Source organism: Biomphalaria glabrata, chromosome 1 (genome assembly GCF_947242115.1).
Source record: "Biomphalaria glabrata chromosome 1, xgBioGlab47.1, whole genome shotgun sequence".
In the NCBI taxonomy this organism is placed as follows: Eukaryota; Metazoa; Mollusca; class Gastropoda; family Planorbidae; genus Biomphalaria; species Biomphalaria glabrata.
In genome coordinates, this window is record NC_074711.1 from 87,271,386 (window position 1) to 87,292,942 (window position 21,557).

Here is a 21,557-nt window from a genome sequence, read left to right on the forward strand (position 1 = left end):
GTGAGATCATTTATACATATACATACATATGTTGTGTGTGTGAGATCATTTATACATATACATACATATTTTGTGTGTGTGAGTATATACGTGCGCATGCTTGTATGTAGTTTTTGTATTAAAATGTCTTTCTATTTGTGTAAAAACAGATCCCAGTATTTACATACAAATTGACATACAAGATGCCAGACTAGAATTTTTTATTCTGTCCCCTCGTCTTCAGCTATCCCTGTCTCCTCATTGACACTTTCCCGCTACTTTAAGATGTAGGCTCGCGGCTCAGTTACTGAAATTAAATCTACATTCTCACTCCCCCCTCCATTCTCTATCGCCCTGCTCCCTCCAGCGCCACCAAATAGTACTCACACACACTTTCACTGAGAATTCTCTCTCACTCACACACACATGCAGCCAACTTGCCTCTCTCGCGCGGCACTACTAAATGCCGTCTGCTCCGATGACGTATCACTTGATGGTCGACGCGCATCCCATTCATTCGTTCTTGCACCTCTATTTAAAAAGAATCTTTATTCATATTTTAAAAAGCGCTATATAAGTCAACATTTTCTCTATAAGTTCTAAAAAACCTCTCTTTTTTTTTTGCATCCTAGACAAAATAATAAATATATAACATGACCACACTGGTCTGTGATACTGTCATATTATTTGTGTGTTTTAATTTAAATTTAAGTGCTGGATTAAACCCTAGTGAGATGTGATGGACACCCATGTATGAAAATAAATTCACTGATTTATCTCAAAGGCGGATTTCATGATTCTTAATTGATGGTAAGTAGTGCTACTAAAATTGTAACACATTTATAAAATACAACATTTTGCACCAATGGTCTAAAAAACATATCCAATATGATTAATATAGATTGGACTTATGTTCAGATTAATGCATAAACACGCGACTGAGGTACCAACACAGTTGGACATACAGCAATAATAAAAAATTAATGACTTTTTGAATAACTGACTCGGGACATTCAATAAACATAATTAAGATGACATTGTAAATTACCATATAGATAGTACGGTAACACAACAATGGAGGAATGTATGGTCTGTTTCTATGGAAGTTTGAACTGATTAGAAGAGAGTCTACTTGTCAGAATAAGTTCACAACTTTCAATAGCCCTTTATAAATAAAAAATCTTACTACATCATTTAACAAGTAAAACCTACACGCTTCAGCATCTTGACATTTTATGCAAACATTTATAAACTATGAACACTTTTAATTAAATCTTTATTAATCTTCAGACAGCAGAATCCTTATCGGTAACAAATTTCCACCCTTAAACTCACTTTAATAGCTGCTAAATTTCAAAGTCATTACGTTTCGCTGTATTTTAAGCCAGTGCTTCCCAAACTGTTACGCGGAATAGTTATCCCGATGTATTTTTAAAAAAGTTTAGTTCTTTGATAGAAATTATTTTTATTTTTGGAGCCTCCCGGTTGTGGGAGGGACATTAAGGACACACTACGGTATACGCACAGATCTAAGGAACATTCATGCCAAATGTATCAAGATTGGTCCAACATACATACTAATTACATACATACATTCATACATACATACAACATACATACATACATACGCCTTACTTTCTGCTTTGTATATTACATAATCCCAGTTACGTGTGCAGTATATTTTGAATGCAAATGCGTGCTGAAAGAATTGGGATTAGGAAATGGAGCAATGTAAACGAGGCTATTATGGACATATTATGGACATAGTGTTTGTAGTATTTGTTGAACCATCGAACTATACTAGTATATGGTTGAACCAAGATTTAAGTTCCCATAATCTACTGTTGGTGGATCCTTTTGGTGCATGATGGTGTAACAGACGAAATACTCACCGAAAATAAGTAACATTCTCTGAACAAGTTTTCGAATGTGCGAAATATTCCGTTTAAAGTTTTAGATACATATTTCAGCATAAATACTAAAGAATAAATGAGATGGTATAATGAGATGGTATAATGAGATGGTATAATGAGATGGTATAATGAGATGGTATAATGAGATGGTATAATGAGATGGTATAATGAGATGGTATAATGAGATGGTATAATGAGATGGTATAATGAGATGGTATAATGAGATGGTATAATGAGATGGTATAATGAGATGGTATAATGAGATGGTATAATGAGATGGCAGATTATTAACATTATTTGTTATTTTAAAAGGACCAAACCACCACAAAAAAATGACACAGGCCAACCTAACAATTGGCCACACCAGGACAGTAAGCGTGTTCAAACAGACCCTACAAAGAATATTTAAATTCGAAGGTTAGGTGAAATAAATTCAGTCTTTTTATTCATTTCAATATTAGCAAATGAAGTTAAAAGAAAACATTATTAGAAAAGTTTAATTAATCCACATTGTGTGTGTGTATGCCTGTGTGTATGTGTTTATGTGGCATTGTAAACTTTGCGTGTGGCTATGTTTATGTACCTCATACCTGTAAGGAAAAAAGAAAAGTTCTGAAAGTGTGTTTTTTACCAACAGGTAGCCGAATTTGTCTCTCTAATGACTAAACCAGAGATTTTAGCTTTTTACCTCAGTCTGGTTTGTCTAGCGGAAAGAAATGATTTTTACTAACTGCGTGTGAGCTGCGGCGTTGCCGCGACAGTAGCAGAAACATTACAAGATTTTCGCACATATAACACGCGGGTTTTATAAGTCATTACGAATAAATGGCAGATGTGAGGAATATACAAAAGTGCGGGTTTTAAAACTTTATTTTACTCATAAATGTAGCGAAACGGAAACTAAGGACATACCTGTGGGTGTATATACCTCCTACTGTTCGCTGTGTGATTGTGATCTGTTGTGACAAGAGGGACAATAAGGGTAGCTACTTTTGTTTTCAGTAAGAGTTAGTCCCCTTTAATACTTGATTTAAGTCCCTGTTAACTGTTTACAATTGCCACTCTCTCTCTCTCTCTCTCTTGAGTCTTTGAGCTGACCAGTGTAGTTTGAACTAAATCTCTATAATGTTAAACTAATACTTGTGTTGTTGTACTATTGCTGTGTTACTCAAGAGGAGTGTGCCACTGTTGTGGGAAGAGTATTTCGATAATGAGCTAAGTAGACTTTATTTATTTGTTAGTAATAAGTTGTTTTATGTAAATATTATGTCTACTTTGTCTCTTATCCTTTCCTGTATGTGTTTTTTTTTGTAAAAGACATCTTTTGTCTTGATACGAGACAGTGGTGTGTCTCATGGATGACGTCATTTCATTGTTTATGTACATATGATATTATTGTAAACCATCTTTTTGGTTTTTGACATAAGACACTACTGAACCCCTGTTGTGGTGGTTCTTTAATCATTTTGACATGTACCTGTTTTCCTACTTTGATTTGTTTCATTATTTCATTTTCTTTTGTGAGCCTTGTTCCATACATACCTTACATGATGATAAAGCTAAAACTGAATAGCGCAAATTCTGAGGTTTCCTTTAAAAAAAAAAAATAATAAACTCTTTTTTTTTTTGTTGTTGTTGCAACTGAAATCTCAGTATTATTACTTGTCTGTCTCAGTAATTTTGTATATCTAGAGGCTATAGTTAATAGCCTAGATAATATATAATTTGGGACCACAAAATACCACTAGACTAACTTGCAAAAACAGTGCCAGTCACTAGTCTTATGACCTATCCTAATACTAGGTCACATATGTACATTGGAAAGCTTTGTAAACATCTAACTCTAGACCGTAAGGTAACAAATAGTACCGATGATAGTACTTTATGTACCGGTTGTTTACGGCAAGTCACGATTTGCACATGCAGGGGACATAATGGTGCGGGCTGTACGATTTTGTTTCAACTTATTTTGTACTTTGTGCGGGATATCCGCCTATTCGGGGGTAAATTCGCGAAAATACCGCAAAATGCACAGATGCTGCTTCTTAAGTTCATCCCATGATCACTTATTCTTCTTTACCTTGTGTGTATTAATGTAGCGACTTTTGAAATGATAAAAATGCCAACAAGATAGTAATTCACATGGTATCAGTTAATTGTTTTATATAGCGCATCTTTCATGCTTAGTGTATTGAGTGTTTTAGGGCCGGCCTTAGATGATTGGAGGCCCTAGGCGAAGTGAATTTTTCTGTTCCCCCAAATGAAATACAAAAATAAAAATTATACAGAGAAAAAAAAAAGTTAAAATTATGCAATTCATTGAAAACCGAGAGTACAACAGCAACTACGCATATGACTAAGGCCGGCACTGATTGTTATTCACTATAACATATGTCGCACTCGAACGCTTGGTTTAGTTGTTTATACGCGAGCTCTTCATAAATAATTATTGTTTAATACAAGTAGATTACTTTTTTTTCTCTCTCTCTCACACACACAACGAGAGAGAGAGAGAGAGAAAAGAGAGAAAGAGAAAAAGAGAGAGAGAAAAAAGAGAGAAAGAGAAAAAGAGAGAGAAAAAGAGAAAAAGAGAGATAGAAAAAAGAGAAAGAGAGAGAGAGAGGGGAAGAGAGAGAGATAAAGAGAAAGAGAGAGAGAGAAAAAGAGAGAGAAAAAGAGAGATAGAAAAAAGAGAAAGAGAGAAAAAGAGAAAAAGAGAGAGAGAGAGAAAAAAGAGAAAGAGAGAAAGAGAGAGAGAGAGTAGTGTAAGACCAAATAAGAAGTCTGGAAGACGCGCACTACCATGATTTGATGACCTAAAACGACGCAGTAGGGAACTGTCCAATGTCGCTGTAGTACACCAAGTCCACGATGTCTTCAACCGAAACCAGTCGTTACAGAAGGCCTGAACACTGACCTGTGACGTCACAACCTGTGGGCAATGGGGACCAATAGCTCGTCACCGTCAATAAACGTGAAGAAAGTAACATATTCTGTGCACTTGTCTGACTGTGCGGTCTGAGGAGACTTTTGCGAAAAACCTGGCCAAACTTAAAAAACGTAAAGTATCATACATTTTTTCAAAGTTTACGAAACACGCTTCTGCCTCTAGTTGCTGCTTCATACCCCTCGTTGTTCTGCCAGCAGTAACCTACTTAGTGTTCCTTAGAACAAAATGAATCATTTTTATTTTACGGACTGTCTAAATGTGTTTAATTTTAATCGTAAATTTTACTGTAAGTCTATTCTGAACTTGAAGATTAAACTCGACCTTGTACAAGTATTAACTTATTAACTGAGAACAACAAAAGGAGGGGATGAAATTAAAAAAAGAATGTTACATTTTAATGCGTTGTCATCGTGTTTCCCAGCCAGCTGGCCCCAGCTACTAATCACATCGAATTCTTTCGAACACCTGCTTCATTTTAACCGATTGAGCTCGTGGACTATTGAAAATTTTCATGAATTCATCTCTTAACCTTTCAACTATATTTTATGTTTGGTACTATGTCACCTCGAAGGAATACCAGAGAACGGGGAGGCAAAGATTGATCACCGGCAAAAACCAAAAGGCAGGCGCCCCAAAGGCAAACCACAAGTACGGTGGCTTGATGATGCAGAGGCAGATGTACAGCAGCTAAGGATCCGTGCATGGAGAATTAAAGCCCAGGATAGATCAGACTGGAGAGATGTGCCAGAGCGGGTCAAGGCACCTCATGGGCTGTAGTGCCACTTCGGTAGATGGATCTTAGGTCAAAATCTCTATAATCGTTAATTACATTGAGTTTATGGGATGTTTAAAACAGAGTACACTACTAGTTTGCGAATCACTGCTTTACTTGTTAGGCAAGAAAACGTTTAAATTGAGGTGTGAAACGTTTAGAATATTGTCGTTTTTACTTAATTATTACTCATATATGACTACAATACCAGTACTATGAATTTTTTTTTGTCACTTGAATGAAAATGACCTTCCTCGCAAACTGTTAGCACCTTTGTACAGTTTAAGGATGGCTGCCTGGTCCATTGATATTCGTTCTGGACTGTCACGATGGTCCCTGGTTGCATCCCTGCTATTAACGTAGCAGCTTGAAAATTTTAATATGTATTGCTAAAAATAGCATTAAAATTACCATATATATATTTTTTTTAATTCATAGCTAATAACCATGTCTTTATTTGGACACAGAATACACCAAAAATATATCTATTTATAGTTTTTCAGCCTCATATGGAAATCTCCAATACCCAAAAGACTGGGGCATTTTTTTTTAAATTATTCTAAATTTTGCATGTCAAAGCATATTTGTGATGGCGTTCAATGTTGAACCTCAGAAACTAGTCATGACATCATTCTCTCGGCGATGACGTCATCAGTATGAAGAGAACGCTCTCTCGTCTGCTGCCGCAGGAGTGAAAACAAGTTTCAAAAAACTTTTCTTCCGTAACGGCTACTCCCGCCTGAAATTTCGTCACAATAAGACGCGTCTGCTTCCGGTCTAGGAAATATGTAAGGCAAGGGGGAGGGGGAGTGAGAGGACGGGGGATGTGGTAAGAATTATGTATGAGAGAGTAATCAAAGAGGAATTATGGGGGGAAATAATCCAGACTCCCGGAAGTAAGGACAGCGAACATTTCAAAGTCTCGAAAACATATCTTAACGGTATAATACGGGGGAACCCGTATGTTTACATATATGTAGTTTTGTGTATGTTTATATGTATATTTCTGGATAATATTTGCAATAAATAACATTAAGAACAGGGTTCCTTTAACTACAGTTTTTTAATGATATTTTTAGGGGTCGCTCAGGTAGATCTGTTGTAGTAAGTTGATACCTCATTAACTGGTTGATAGATCTGGATATCAGTTGCCAGAGTTTCTCTTAGAGTGGGTGTGAATGGCCAACAATTGTTAAACAATATATTTTGTTTTTTCTTCTAGCTTTTATATAGCGCAACTTTCATGCTTGTAGCATTAACCAATGTCACGTGTGGACCATCGGGGGGGGGGTGGAGGGAGGGGATCTCTGGTGTATCTAGGCGCTCAGTGAACACAACTCTGCTCTATTCGGGTGTCGAACCTCAAGCCACCTAGATAGTCAAGTTAAGCTCAAGCGTACTTATCCTCTTGGCCACATTGCCCACATATTTGCACATTTAAGAAGGCATTGTCTATTCTTAACTCTTTCTCTTCTAACGGACGATACCAACGTTGATTACACCAGAATGTGGTAAATAATTACGGATAGAAAGAGTTAAGGACTATATTCCGTCTGTTGTAGATTCCCATCTATATTATAACGAAACAAACACAAAATATAATATTGTATTATTCTAAGATAGTAGCACTATCCAGCGGCTTTTCCCGTTAATTTGTTCCAAGACAATATATATTTTATTATGTCATGGACTCCTCCCATTTGTTCTTACTTATAACAATATAAGACAATAACGTTAAACGCCCCCCCCCCTCAGTGGCGTAGCATCCATGGCGCGAAGGACTTTAGTGCGCCTGAGTCCATGACTTATGACCAGTCGGGGCCCACATGAGCACTTGGGATCACACCTTAAGTGAAAAATAAAATTGTACTTTTGTAAAAACCAAATTTAAAAGAGAATGTTTGATTCTGTTAAGAAGTTGTACAAACATTGACTTTTAAGACTTGTAGAGAGTTATAACGGAATCAAACCTAATGACATTATTACTTATTAAAAAAAAAGGTACGATCCTTCCACTGGCATTGGAATCTCTTTTGATCAATGTACCAAATTCATTCCGATAACTCAATTTTTTTGTCACGCACTAAATTTGCCCTTTTGTGTGTGTGTGTGTGTGGGGGGGCACCGAGATATTCTTGAACCCGGGCCCATGGGTGCCTTGCTACGCCACTGCTCCCCCCCCCCATACTTTCCTTTTGGCCAGGTAATCCTAGTATTACTTTTTTCCACCCACCCCACCCCACACAACTCTCCTACATAATAACTAGGGTTTAGTGCTGTTTACACCATCTGAAGTATTCTAATCATTTTTCCGTTCTTAGTCGAGATATTTCATAGGCTCCATGATATTCTTGTAGCATAAGCCCTTTTTTTTCTTAATGCATCTAGTAAACGCTCACAGAATATTATTCGCCCGTACCCAACTTTATTTCTCTTTCAATAAAAACGGCCAGAATTTTAACTATTCCCTTCATGGTCAGTGCATTTTAATATATGTTACGTTTAATTGGAAGGGCCCCATTTAAATCGCCCTCCCAAACGCTCTCACTTCTGGACTGTAAACTCTATATCACGTTTCTCTCCCCCCTACTTTTTGTGTGCACCCCTAGCCGCTCCACAAAACATTAAAATTTTAGTATCTGTAACATCTAATTGCACTGCCCTCATTATGACGCTGCCCCCCCCCCCAAACATATAATTTTGGCCAAGTTAATTAGATTATTAATAGACCTGTTACGTGCGCAGCATAGTGTGAATGTAGACTGGTGCGAATGCGTGCTGAAAGAGGAGATAGAAATTTAAAAAATGGAGTAATGAAAATCAGGTTAATCTTGACATATTATTATTAGTTGAACCACGATCAAAGTACTCTAATATTGGTGGGGTCTGTTTTGGTGTATTCTAAAGAGTCTCATCTTCTCGTAACAATAGATAAATTATAGAGTCAGGTTCTACTTTCAAAATCCAATAAGTAGAGTTTTATCTTTGACGCTAAGAATTAAATTTTAGAATGTTTAAAAAAAAAAAAGGGGAGGGAGGGGGGGGGGAGAGATAAAAACGACTTCAAGGGATGTGAGAGGAGATAGATGACATCAGTAAAACTGTCATCTATGACATTAGCGGTGATACGTCAGTCGAAATTTTATAAACGGATGTCACATTATCTTGTGGAACTGTCAAAAAATCGGAAAACTTTTAAGTTTTTTTTTTTTTTTAATGACTCTTTGAGATACCTCTAGGCAACCAGAGAACTTACAGGAAACAAGCAGGGAAAAAACAACAACAATACTTTTTTGGAAAAACAAAATTTATATAACTGAAAGAATGCACATTTACAGACACACCTTCCAATACTGAAGATTTATTTCCCCTTTTTTTTTATATCAAACAAGATTCATGAAATTAAATGTAGGTAATTGTTTAATTTTAGGATTGATTCATGTTTTGGTTTGGGACAATGGATAACTATGCCAAGTTTTAATTTGATCCGAAAACGGGAAGTGGGAGAAATAACGTGTACACGATTTTTATCAGACAGACAGACAGACAGATTTAATAAACTTGATAAAAGCTTTGTAAGTTTAGAGCGAAAAATGAAAGCAAACATAATTATTCAAATTTATTTTCCAACTGGTGCAACTGGACTTACTGGAGTAAGGCGAGGAGACAGTCCGCTAAACTTTATGATCTTAGAAGGTTTCAAAGCAAAGTGGAGCGAGACAAAAGTATCCGGCCTTGATAATCTCATTTTTTAAATTTACATATTAATTTTGAATTATTGACTTTTACACACACAAAAATATGCTTATGAGCCTAACAGTCTGAAGTAAACATATCTGTAAGCATCTTTGTCTTTTGATCATTGGCTACTTTTAGATACATTCACTATCGGTCTCAAAAGCTCTATACAATAATTTCAATATAATGTGCTAATTACTTAAAAACTCATTCAGTATTTGTTATGACTTTTGAATAAACGTTTTCAGACTCTGTGCGCTCTGGTCTCCATTTTTCAAGTATCTCGCTAGTGTGTTCAAACATTTAATCGTTGTAAACATTGATGAGTGCTCAAGCCAGCGTTTTACATTGCAAGAATTTATTCTGAACACAGACCAGCTTTTACATCGCAAGAATTTATTCTGAACACAGACCAGCTTTTACATTGCAATAATTTATTCTCAACACAGGCCCAGTGTTTTACATCGCAATAATTTATTCTAAACACAGGCCCAGTGTTTTACATTGCAATAATTTATTCTAAACACAGGCCCAGTGTTTTACATTGCAATAATTTATTCTAAACACAGGCCCAGTGTTTTACATTGCAATAATTTATTCTAAACACAGGCCCAGTGTTTTACATCGCAATAATTTATTCTAAACACAGGCCCAGTGTTTTAAATCGCAATAATTTATTCTAAACACAGGCCCAGTGTTTTACATTGCAATAATTTATTCTAAACACATACAAGTGTTTTACATCGCAATAATTTATACTGAACACAGGCCAGTGTTTAACATCGCAAGAATTTATTCTGAAGACATAGCAGATTTCTTATCTGTGAAGTTTCAAATTCGTACCTCAGCTTGTTTACATAAACAAAAACAAAACAAACTTAAATATCGCTTACTATATACTTTTTCTCTTACCTTATATAAATATATATATATATATATATATATATATATATATATATATAGAGAGAGAGAGAGAGAGAGAGAGAGAGAGAGAGAGATATGCTGATTTCACCCAGGATCAGCTTACTGCTCAAGAAAACATCATGGTACATTGGTAATATCAACTTCATGCTTGAGACAGCCAGACTTCGTACACGCAATTATATCAGATTAATTGATACAAGATATGTACGAGATAAACATGAATTAAAAAGGGAGATAAATGAATAAATAACGAACCCATAGAAAGTCTAGTAATAGTCATTCTTACTATGAACTAGTAAGCTGCTTTGCTAAAAGTACTTTATACACAGTGGGTGATTTAAGTTCTCGGGTGATATAAGTTCTCTAATATATGTCAAAGGGAGATAAAAAGCCTGTAATTCAAGAATAAGCCTTTTAAAATACAAAGATTAACTGCTGCAGGGTTGATCAACTTTACTGAAAAAATACACACAAAAAAAAAACAACATTTAGGAAACTCATCTAGATCAATTAAAGTGGATCTTTTGGCTACGAGGCCTTTATAAAATATAAACCTCAATATACATACTCTATACATGGTACATTAGGTGATGGATTATCAGAGCTACACAAAGTAGATTATGCTTGTAGGAACAAGTTCATGGCTTTAATAAGGGCTATATAAATAACAAATCTTACTACTTCATTAAACAAGTAAAACTTAGACACGAATACGCTATAGACTCTTGGCATTTTGTGCAAACATTTATAAACTATGAACACTTTTAATTGAACCTTTATTAATTTTTTGACAGCAATATGTCTTTTAATTAAAAGTCGGTGATCCCAAAATATTTAAATCATTGCAACATTTCACATCATTTTGGGTGGACTCAGGCACGCTCTAAAAATCTCACTCTTCACTAAGATTCGAACCCACTAGCCCTTGTTCGGAAGCCAAGCGCTTAACCACTCAGCAACCGCAAACACAATGTATTCTAATTAATAGTATTGCAGTGACTAGTATCACGCCACATATCTCGTGAGGCCTCTGAGGCTGGATTTGTATAAATATTTTGTTTTAATTCCCGTACTTTATCTATATATTTGTTTAACATTTGTAGATTATTACATTTTTACCCAAATCCCACAAAGAATTGTTGTGTTAGGGTTTGAACCCGAGACCATCGAAACAGCAGCCTTGTGTGCGTGCCACAAGACCAGGCAGCCATCCCAACCAGCCTGATGAAATATAGCTGTCTTTGATAGACAGCTGTAGTTATCAAACTATAAAGTTGCTATAATACTATTTGGTCCGATATTGGAAACCTTTACCTTACATCTTGAAGTGTTCCTAAAAGAGAGAGAGAGAAAGAGAGTGAGAGAGAGAGAGAGAGAGTGAGAGAGAGAGAGAGTGAGAGTGTGTGTGTGCGTGTGTGAATATGTGTGTTTGTCATCTTCGGCTACGAGAGACGCACTAGACGAAACCCAGACTCAATAAAGACTTGGGCAGACTTGAACCGGTCTGGTAAATTTGATCGTTTAACATTTGAATTTAAAAAAAAAAAAAAGACAGCACTATACGTGCATCGAAAATAAGACAAAATGGCAGACACAGACATCGGAGAAAAAAATTATTGATGTTTTTGCGTGAGTCATTTTACAAATAAAATCAAAATGTGTGTGTGTGTCTGTGTAGGTGGTTGTTTGTTTTTTTTTTGAAAAGATTGAAAAAAATTGTGTGTTTTTTTTTTCATAGATGAAATCAACTTACTCTGTCCGTCTGTCTGTCTGTCTGTCTGTCTTTCTGGTAAAAACATTTGTACACGTTATTTCTTTCAGACTCAACACAAATACCAAACCAACAACGACAGAGCAATGGAATTTTACATATTTTATGCTTTAAATCCCTTAATGTCATTCACATCAGTGATGCTCAAACTACAACTGGCGGGCCATATTTAGCTGGTGACACGGTGTTATCTGGTCCGCCGTAACGTCTATCCAGTCACGGACCCAGTGTGCATAATGAGTCCGAGGAGTTCCGCTTAACTCTTTCTCTCCGTAATTATTTTCCACGCTCCTATGGAGTTTTTCATTTTGTCATTTGTGTTTCACTCCCCTGTTATGATTCAACTTCAATAACTTTTTTTTTTGTTTGTTATCAGGATACGTTATATTAGGTATATAATTATAGAACAATGCATGGTCGGGTTATATAACAGAAATTTAAGTTTATAAAACCGAAATTTAATTAAATTTAGTGGGGTCAAATCAACGTTGGTATCGTCAGCTAAGAGAGAAAATAATATAATGTCCAAAATATATATGGTATCCAGGTTGAAAGGTCTGTAGCATTACTGATCTAGATACAAATTATTTCTAAAATATTTTATTTAGTTAAAAGAAGGAAAGACACGCCCCCCCCCCTTTCCCAACCTCGATCTAAAGGGCAGATGATATAAAAATCATCTGTTTCTGTGGCCAGCACAACGACCAACCGCCTTTACTTTTCCCCAAATAGAGTTGGGTGGACTCAAATGCGACCAAAGATCCCGGAATTTAACATTTTAACCACGATTCGAACCCGGGACTTCGGTTCGGGAGTTAGGCGCTTTACCGATCAGTCGCCGCGCCTCAACAGAGGTTAAAGAGAGCCGCTGTTGCGTTTGTGTTGTTCGTCTGTCCCAATCGAATCCTAAAATCGGAAAATGCTATTAAAAAATCACCCGATTCTGTCGTGTTCATTTCCTCCTCGTATTGTTTGTTACGCACGAGTTCTAGATGTGTCACCCGTAGTCGTGACCTCTTTTTTAAGTGTGCATAAGTAGGCTTTTACTTATTGGAGGATTTCATATATGGCGACAAAAAATTATGCTTTTTGGTGCATCCGGAGTAAGAAATAACGGAAGTGTCAATAAGTTTGTTTTTTTCATTTCCTTCCCGTGTTTAATCTTTACAATTTATAACTTTAAGTAGTTGATAACTTTAAAAGTCCATCTAACATTCCCTTGACATTATTTAGTTTAACATGAAAATCTGCATAGACATAAAACAAAAACGTGGACCTTATATGTAGATTTTAAATGACAGACAACAGTTAGAGTCCAGTGTTTTATAAGCGTGCGTATGGTCAGCTAGACTAAGTCTCTTTGTAACTATCCTTGGAACAGACAATACGCTTGACTTTGATCAACAAAGCTTGTAACTCCACCGACAATCATGCAACGTTTTGGTGGCGACGCAGTTTACCGGAGAATCACACAGCGAGCCCCCCACCCCCCCCCCCATCAATCCACGTCGTCCAATGTCCACCCTAAGTGGGGTTCTTTTAGATCCACCGCCTGGCTTACACCTTGGTTCATCTCGATCTAGAAATCCACTGGAGGATTTATTGCTGTGATCGGACCGTACAAGGGACCGCTACTCTCTCAGCCTAAAGTATTGGTTTATGTCGGCCAAATTCTTATCTAGAGTATCGATGCAGAGTATCAATGCGTCTATCGATTTCACTTCTTTCAAAAAAAAAAAAAAAAAAAAGTTAAATCTAGCTTTTCGGCGAGCGACCTTAAATGAATATGTACAGAAGGTCTTCTGGGAATTTCTTCCGGTTGCAATCAACCAGCGGAAATTTCCGTTCGGAAAGTGAAAAGTGTTTCTTGTTGTTTGTTTTTTTTTTTTTCTTCCCCCCCCCGTGTGTATGACGTCACGGATCATGACGTAATATAACGTGCCTGGGCCCTGGTACGAATTCCTCTCTCCAACGTTGGAGAATTACGGAGGCTTTTAGAGGGATCGTCTAACGGCGTGTTTGTTTTATTTTTTTTTGTGTTCCGAGATCTAGTTATCTAACAGTTGTCGTTCTTAGGAGAAATGGAAAAAGAAAAGCTTTGGATAATCGTGGTTCTCAGGTTTACACTGGTCAGTTGAGGATGATTAAGTGGATATGTTATTTAAATAGATACTTGGTGAAAGGAAACATTTATGACTATTTAGGATAAAGTATTAAAAGCACAATACAAACTATAAAACAAGAGTTCAAATTTTTTTTTTTTTTAAGGGAACCATTGCGGTCTATGGGATCTATGGGAGCAGAGGATGTAAGGTAATCTCTTTTTTATGGCCGACTGTCGACAAGAGTGTCATGTGGCCAGCACATCGACCAACCGCATTTGCTTCCCCAGCATATGTCAGGTGACTATTAGAGTTGGGTGAACTCAGGGGCGTCATAAAGAATCTCAAAAAGCTCCGAATCCCAGTCTTGATCTGGATTTTTAACACGAGATCGCTAATTTCTGAAGCTAAGATATTTGCCAATCAGCCAGCACGGCCCTGTAAGGCCATAGAGAGGATCATACAAGTGAGGTGAATGCCTGGATTTCGGGTATGGTTGGAGCGATGTCACCCACACAGCAGTTCCTCCCTCTCTATGCACCTGATCTTTCCCAAGAAACGACAAGTGCCGATACAGTTGGAAATCAGCTTTGCGGGCTCTGCCAGGATGTGACCCTGTGTTGTTGCCTGGTTCCTGTTCTTTATATTTATATTTTCAAACGCTGACAAATTATAATTAGTTATGGCTTTTATATAGCGCTACTTTCATGTTTAAAACATGCTTAGAGCCGTTCGGTCCAATCTCATTTGTGGACCAGTGGGTGTCTGGGAGGCGCTCAGTAAGCATGGCTCTGCTCGCGTCGGAGTCGAACCTCGAGCCCCCTTTATGGGTTACCAAGTCTAGTTTCCTACCTAGTGGTCCAGACGACCAATTCCCAATTATCGTTGACTTTTAGATTTATTTTTCCTGTTTTGTAAATGGTATATAGTTGCTCGACTAAAGGATAAGAGAGGATAACATTGTAATTATGCGTTGATAAAAACTTGAAAAATCCCCGAGGGTCTACAAGCTATCGAATTTCATTTCAACTCGAAAAAATATTAAACCCTGTCAAGTCTGCCAACTTATTTTCAATGACCTCAGAATCAATAAAAAGTAAAATAGAGTAAAATAAAAATTGCCTTTAAGAACGTACGATCTATAAAACAGGTGATGATAAAATCATCTGTTTTTATGGCTACGGTTAAGGATGTTGTCATGTGGTCAGCACAACGACCGACCGCTTTACTTTCCTCAAATTAATGCCAGGTACCCATTACAGTTTGGTTGACCCAAGTGTGCCCTAAAAATTCCAAAATTAAAAGTCCCAATTTTCACCTAGATTCGAACCCGGGACTTTTGGTTCTGAATTCAAGCAATTTACTACTCGGCCATAAGTAGACGCTAGATACAATAAAGGTGCTGAAATTGCTAGTTGTGCTAAAGACGAGAGGGCCTGTTGGTGTTTCGCCTTGCCTCGGGCAGCTGCTCGGTGTCCAGTAATTGGTTAAAAGGTCGTCCTAACCAGCTGAAGAAGGAAAATAATGAGCGAGAGGCAATGTGTGCGAGGCGGACTACAGAGCGCCTGACCGCCTGACCAAGTATGTGTGGATGGGGGGGGGGGGGGGGGGTTGTGTTGGTAATTGTGGGATATCTTCTTAAAGCGCACAGTTTTCATGAACTGATGTTCCTGTGGACATAGACAAGACAGAGTTGCTGAATTACGCAATAACCAGATTAGTAGAAGACTTAAGTTACAGGCTAAAAGTAGTAGACTAAGCCCAGCTTTGTCAGTGATAAATTGTAAAAATGGTTATGTCTAAAAATAACATAAATGTCAAAATTTCATTCAGTGATTGTTTTTCAATTATATTGACACAAAATTTCGTCTTAACTCTTTCTCTCCGAACTGACGATATCAGCGTCGATTCTACCAGAATGTGGTAAATAATTACGGAGAGAAAGAGTTAAGTCACCAACAACATTTTTTTTTCGTTTATTTCGACATCTTTTTATTATCCCATCAACTTGTGTTGCTTCAAAAGTTTTCTTTTAATATTATTTCATTTCAAAAAGATTACTTCATTTTTTCATAAAAACCAAATATTCCCATTTGACTTGAGTAACTAGAAAGCCTTCAGGATAGAAGACTCAAAAGTAAAGTAGCAATCAATCATAAAACACTGAACCATAATCTTCAAATACAAAAAACAAAATCTAATAAAATACTCTGAAAGACACAAAGATAAAGGCACATTCCTCGTCCCATATGCTAGGACAAATTTGTACAAATACTCCTTCTTCCCTAGTGCTATTAAAGCATGGAATGGGTTGCCTGAGTTAGCCAGGAAAACATGTGACTTGGCAAAATTTAAGTCATTGGTTAACATTCATGACTAGATGCATGTCGCGTAGGACGTAATCATCTTCTTTTGTGAAGTAACGTCTGTATAATATAAGATAAGATAAGAAGGCAATTATGCGTACCGTCTTCCAGGTCTAGGCCTTAGACATGTATACTGTCAAAGCCTATGCTTAGAATTTTATATAAGAGCAGATTTATACATCCGCTTAAACGGGAATGTTTTCGGGTTGGGGGGGGGGAGGGAGAATCGGGGCGGAGTAAAAAAAAAAGTGTTGCACTTTAAAAAATAAACAACAAAAAAACAACTATTATTCATTAGTTTTTAACAGCAAAATAATCAACTCTTATAGGTGGAGTTCTTATTTTATTAGCTCATTTCTTTTTGTTGTCCTTTTTTATTAAATGTACACGTTTTGCTTACGGTATTAAGCTCTGTCCACTAGAACGGTATTAAGCTCTGTCCACTAGGACGGTATTAAGCTCTGTCCACTAGAACGGTATTAAGCTCTGTCCACTAGAACGGTATTAAGCTCTGTCCACTAGGACGGTATTAAGCTCTGTCCACTAGAACGGTATTAAGCTCTGTCCACTAGGACGGTATTAAGCTCTGTCCACTAGAACGGTATTAAGCTCTGTCCACTAGAACGGTATTAAGCTCTGTCCACTAGAACGGTATTAAGCTCTGTCCACTAGAACGGTATTAAGCTCTGTCCACTAGTGCGGTATTAAGCTCTGTCCACTAGAACGATATTAAGCTCTGTCCACTAGAACGGTATTAAGCTCTGTCCACTAGAACGGTATTAAGCTCTGTCCACTAGAACGGTATTAAGCTCTGTCCACTAGAACGATATTAAGCTCTGTCCACTAGAACGGTATTAAGCTCTGTCCACTAGTGCGGTATTAAGCTCTGTCCACTAGTGCGGTATTAAGCTCTGTCCACTAGAACGGTATTAAGCTCTGTCCACTAGAACGGTATTAAGCTATGTCCACTAGGACGGTATTAAGCTCTGTCCACTAGAACGGTATTAAGCTCTGTCCACTAGGACGGTATTAAGCTCTGTCCACTAGAACGATATTAAGCTCTGTCCACTAGAACGGTATTAAGCTCTGTCCATTAGAACGGTATTAAGCTCTGTCCACTAGAACGGTATTAAGCTCTGTCCACTAGAACGGTATTAAGCTCTGTTCACTAGAACGATATTAAGCTCTGTCCACTAGAACGATATTAAGCTCTGTCCACTAGAACGGTATTAAGCTCTGTCCACTAGAACGGTATTAAGCTCTGTCCACTAGGACGGTATTAAGCTATGTCCACTAGAACGGTATTAAGCTCTGTCCACTAGGACGGTATTAAGCTCTGTCCACTAGAACGGTATTAAGCTCTGTCCACTAGGACGGTATTAAGCTCTGTCCACTAGGACGGTATTAAGCTCTGTCCACTAGGACGGTATTAAGCTCTCTCCACTAGGACGGTATTAAGCTCTGTCCACTAGAACGATATTAAGCTCTGTCCACTAGAACGATATTAAGCTCTGTCCACTAGAACGGTATTAAGCTCTGTCCACTAGTGCGGTATTAAGCTAGTTCACTTCAACGGTATTCAGCTCTGTCACTAGAACGGTATTAAGCTCTGACCACTAGAACTTATTAGAAACTGTTTATTCTCAAATGTCTTCATGCCCTTACTGCATGATATACATTGGCAGTGATTCCCCTTGACACACCATAATTTGATTAGTGGTCTGTAGTTACCATTCTGTTAGTAGCTCCCCTGGAGAGTTAATTGCCGCATAATGTGTAAGGGAGAGCACTTCAGAGATGCACAGGAAGTAGCAGAGAGTACGAGTAATTGCAAGAAGACGAAGCAATCTAAACAAGAATGTCTTCCTGATACATATGGGAAGTAATCTTCTATTTACACTGCTGATACAAGTCGGCTCAAGGTCCTCTCGTAAGCCAGACACTAATGGTAGAACGGAACAAGGATCTCTGTAAACAGCGTAAACAGCATACCATAAATATCGAGCTGTTTAGTTGATTGTTCCTAGGCGTTCTTAGATTTAATGGTGAAACCAGCATATTTCAGGACATACATCTAGAAACATATCTTCTTGTCAGTTAATTCCATTATGCAAATTGAATCTGCGCTTTTTTTTGTATATTGGATTAGGTCTCGAGTCATGGAAGTGAAAAGTGCATTGGCGGATCCGAAGTAAGGAATGTTAGGAGTGATCCCCCGCCCCCAACACTTTTCCAACACTCAAAATCAACCGACCTCCTCCTTTGCCTTGCATTGTAACTTAAATAATAGATTACTGGCGATTTTCCAAAAAAAAAAAAAAAAAAAGGTTCCCCTTTCAGACCTTACGAACTATAAGGATCGTACCTAGGACCCCAGGTTCGTAAGCCAAGCGCTAAACCACTCATCCACCGCGCCCACCGTGGGCACTTTTCAGTAAAGCTATATATTAGCTTTCACGCATACATTTTATTTGAACCTTTTCTTCCCCTCGCGTGCCGCCTCTGCCCTGGTATCTCTCGATTCAATCTCCATATTTATAAACTTTTGATGTATCTTCACTACACGCCGTCGCGGCAACGTCATCGCTTGAGTTGGCACTCGTTGCACTGCGCATGCGTACTCCATTCACGGAATGTGTTGAAATTCTTATCGGCTTAAAAGGATATGAGGAGATTTGGTATCGCAGTCATTGAGGTGAAGACAAAAGTGGAGCCGCCGATCCACCAGTGCAAGGACTGTGTGATAGAACTTTTATGTTCGCAAGTAAAATTTAATGAGCGTTAAATGTTAAGCGGAGCTGGCTTAACGATTCCGCCAACTCATAAGGAAGTTTATGTCGACCCACTCTGTCTGTCTGTCTGTCTGTCTGTTTGTCTAGTAAAAGTTTTGTACACGTCATTTCTCCTACACACAATTTGAGATCAAGCTGAAATTTTAGCACAATTATTTCTTGTACCTGACAAAACAAAAACCAATTTTTAAAAAGCCAATTAGTTAACTAATGGTAATTAATTATTTTATTTGGTATCGGACAAAAGGAAGAAATGTGTCGATGTACGTATATAAGTATCCTTGAGATGGTAACAAAAAATGCCTAAAGGAATGTTTTAAAAAGTGTAAACCTTCGCGACGATTCATTGTAAAGATTTAAGCGGTCTCACTTTATCTTAATTAAAATATTTCTTAGAGGAATGTTAATTAGAGGTCATAGAGTGGTTCTCAATTAAACACAACAATATCTACACGATTTCTTCATTTGTTTTAAAGCTATCTGAGTTTCTTGAGTGATATTTGATGTAACAGCAGCGTTTGTATATTATTTTTTGTAATTCACATATATACCAAATATTGCATAAGTTGTGGAAGATTATGGAGGTCACAAGTGGGTCTGTTTAGAAACATGATGTGCACCATTTAACCTCTTTATTTTCAAGATACGCTCTAACTGGTACACACATTGAAAATGGTGTTCAGGTTTGATACATTTTAAAGACAATTTTCACAATTCCTCTTGTCAGCTTGCAAACTCTTCATCGGGTAAAAAAAAAAATCATGGATTGGAGGTTGGACACGGTTCTGGAAAATGGATCTAGGAATTTTCCTAGAATTGTGACAGTTGATGCATATCTTTGGGAAAAGAATTACTAACATTTGGCCACACCGGGAAAACTCTATTTTAACCTTTATAATTTTACAAAGTTTGATTTTAAAAAAATTAATGTAAATTTGGCATTCGGTCTAAACAATCTTTATCTTAAGCAGACATACGCCATCAGGTATCCACGCATTTAGGCCCAGTTCATTAAAGAGTTTAATACATCGATAGAAGATTTTACATACCGTCTTTTAAGTCTGGGTCTATAGGCCGATCTTAAGAGTTTTATATACATTCTAAGCACCATAATTGTTTTCTTCGGTTGGGAGAATTGGGACTGAGTATAAAAAAATATCCATTTTTGTTGAAATCTAGCATTCATTAGTTATTAAAAGTAAAATAATCGGACTTACGAAATAGCCATCAGCTTAAAACAAGCAAAATACCAAAAAAATACTTTAAAGAACAACAACAAATGTTATATAAAGTGTATCAATTAGTTTAGATTAGTCATGTAATTAAATGAGTAATAAGCCTCAGACGACAATCTGTAAAGGGGACTAATTCAGCTTAAACCACCACGTCAGTCAAGTACTATTTCTTTCCCTTATTTGAGATACCAAACAAAAATAATTTATTGCCGATATGTAATTAACTAGTTGGTTAAAGTTTTAAATTGATTCTTGTCTTGTTATGTGAAAGAGATAATTGTTCACAATTTCAGCTTGATTGGATATTGGTAATGGGTGAAATAACGTGTACAAACTTTTTACCAGACAGACAGACTGAGTTAAGCTTTGAAAAGATAGCAATTGTCTTTTTAAATAAAACAACGTTTCTCGACACTACTGTCACGTGACTACTAACCAATGCAGTGATGACGCACACACAAGTGACGAGATCAACGCGTCCGTTGAATAATAATTCTTGAATACGTCACGTATTTACTTTTTTTTTTTGGTCTGACCTACAGTATGAACTGCTTTGTTTTGAAAGTACATGTAAACAGTCGTGTCCATCTACTGACTGGACTTACATCTGACACGGAGTTATCTGCCTTATCATATAGTGGACACGCAAAGACTTGCTATATGTCCAGAGATACAAACCTGGGGGGTTGTGCAACTCCATCTTTATCTGCTGTTTATTTGCTTCGTCATTTCGAGGATTATACTGTAGATGTTAAACCAAACACAAAGGATACTCGTTAAGTCTGTAAACGAAACTGACTTAAGACTTTTGTAGACTTGAGCTTGTTCGTGATTTAGTAAGTTTTCTGCATGATATAAAATGTCAAGCAATTTCCATAAGACCCTAAGGTGCAGTTTTATGGTATATAACTTATCGTTACAGGTTTTCTGTTGTGTGTTTTAAGTTTATTTTAAACTATTGCACGTTGGTTATTGTTTTGCATTCGTGACTTAACTCCAGTCGGTAAAAAAACTA

General features: G+C 37.1%; 1 protein-coding gene across 1 annotated transcript in view; it reads left to right on the top strand.

Annotated features, from left to right (window-relative positions):
* Positions 1 to 277: 277 nt before the first annotated feature.
* Positions 278 to 21,557, top strand: part of LOC106077713 (parathyroid hormone 2 receptor-like) — a 141,305-nt gene continuing 120,025 nt past the window's right edge. Inside the window, exon 1 of the mRNA XM_056018354.1 lies at positions 278 to 789. The gene's annotated coding sequence lies outside the window, so the exon portion shown is untranslated. The remainder of the gene's footprint in view (positions 790 to 21,557) is intronic.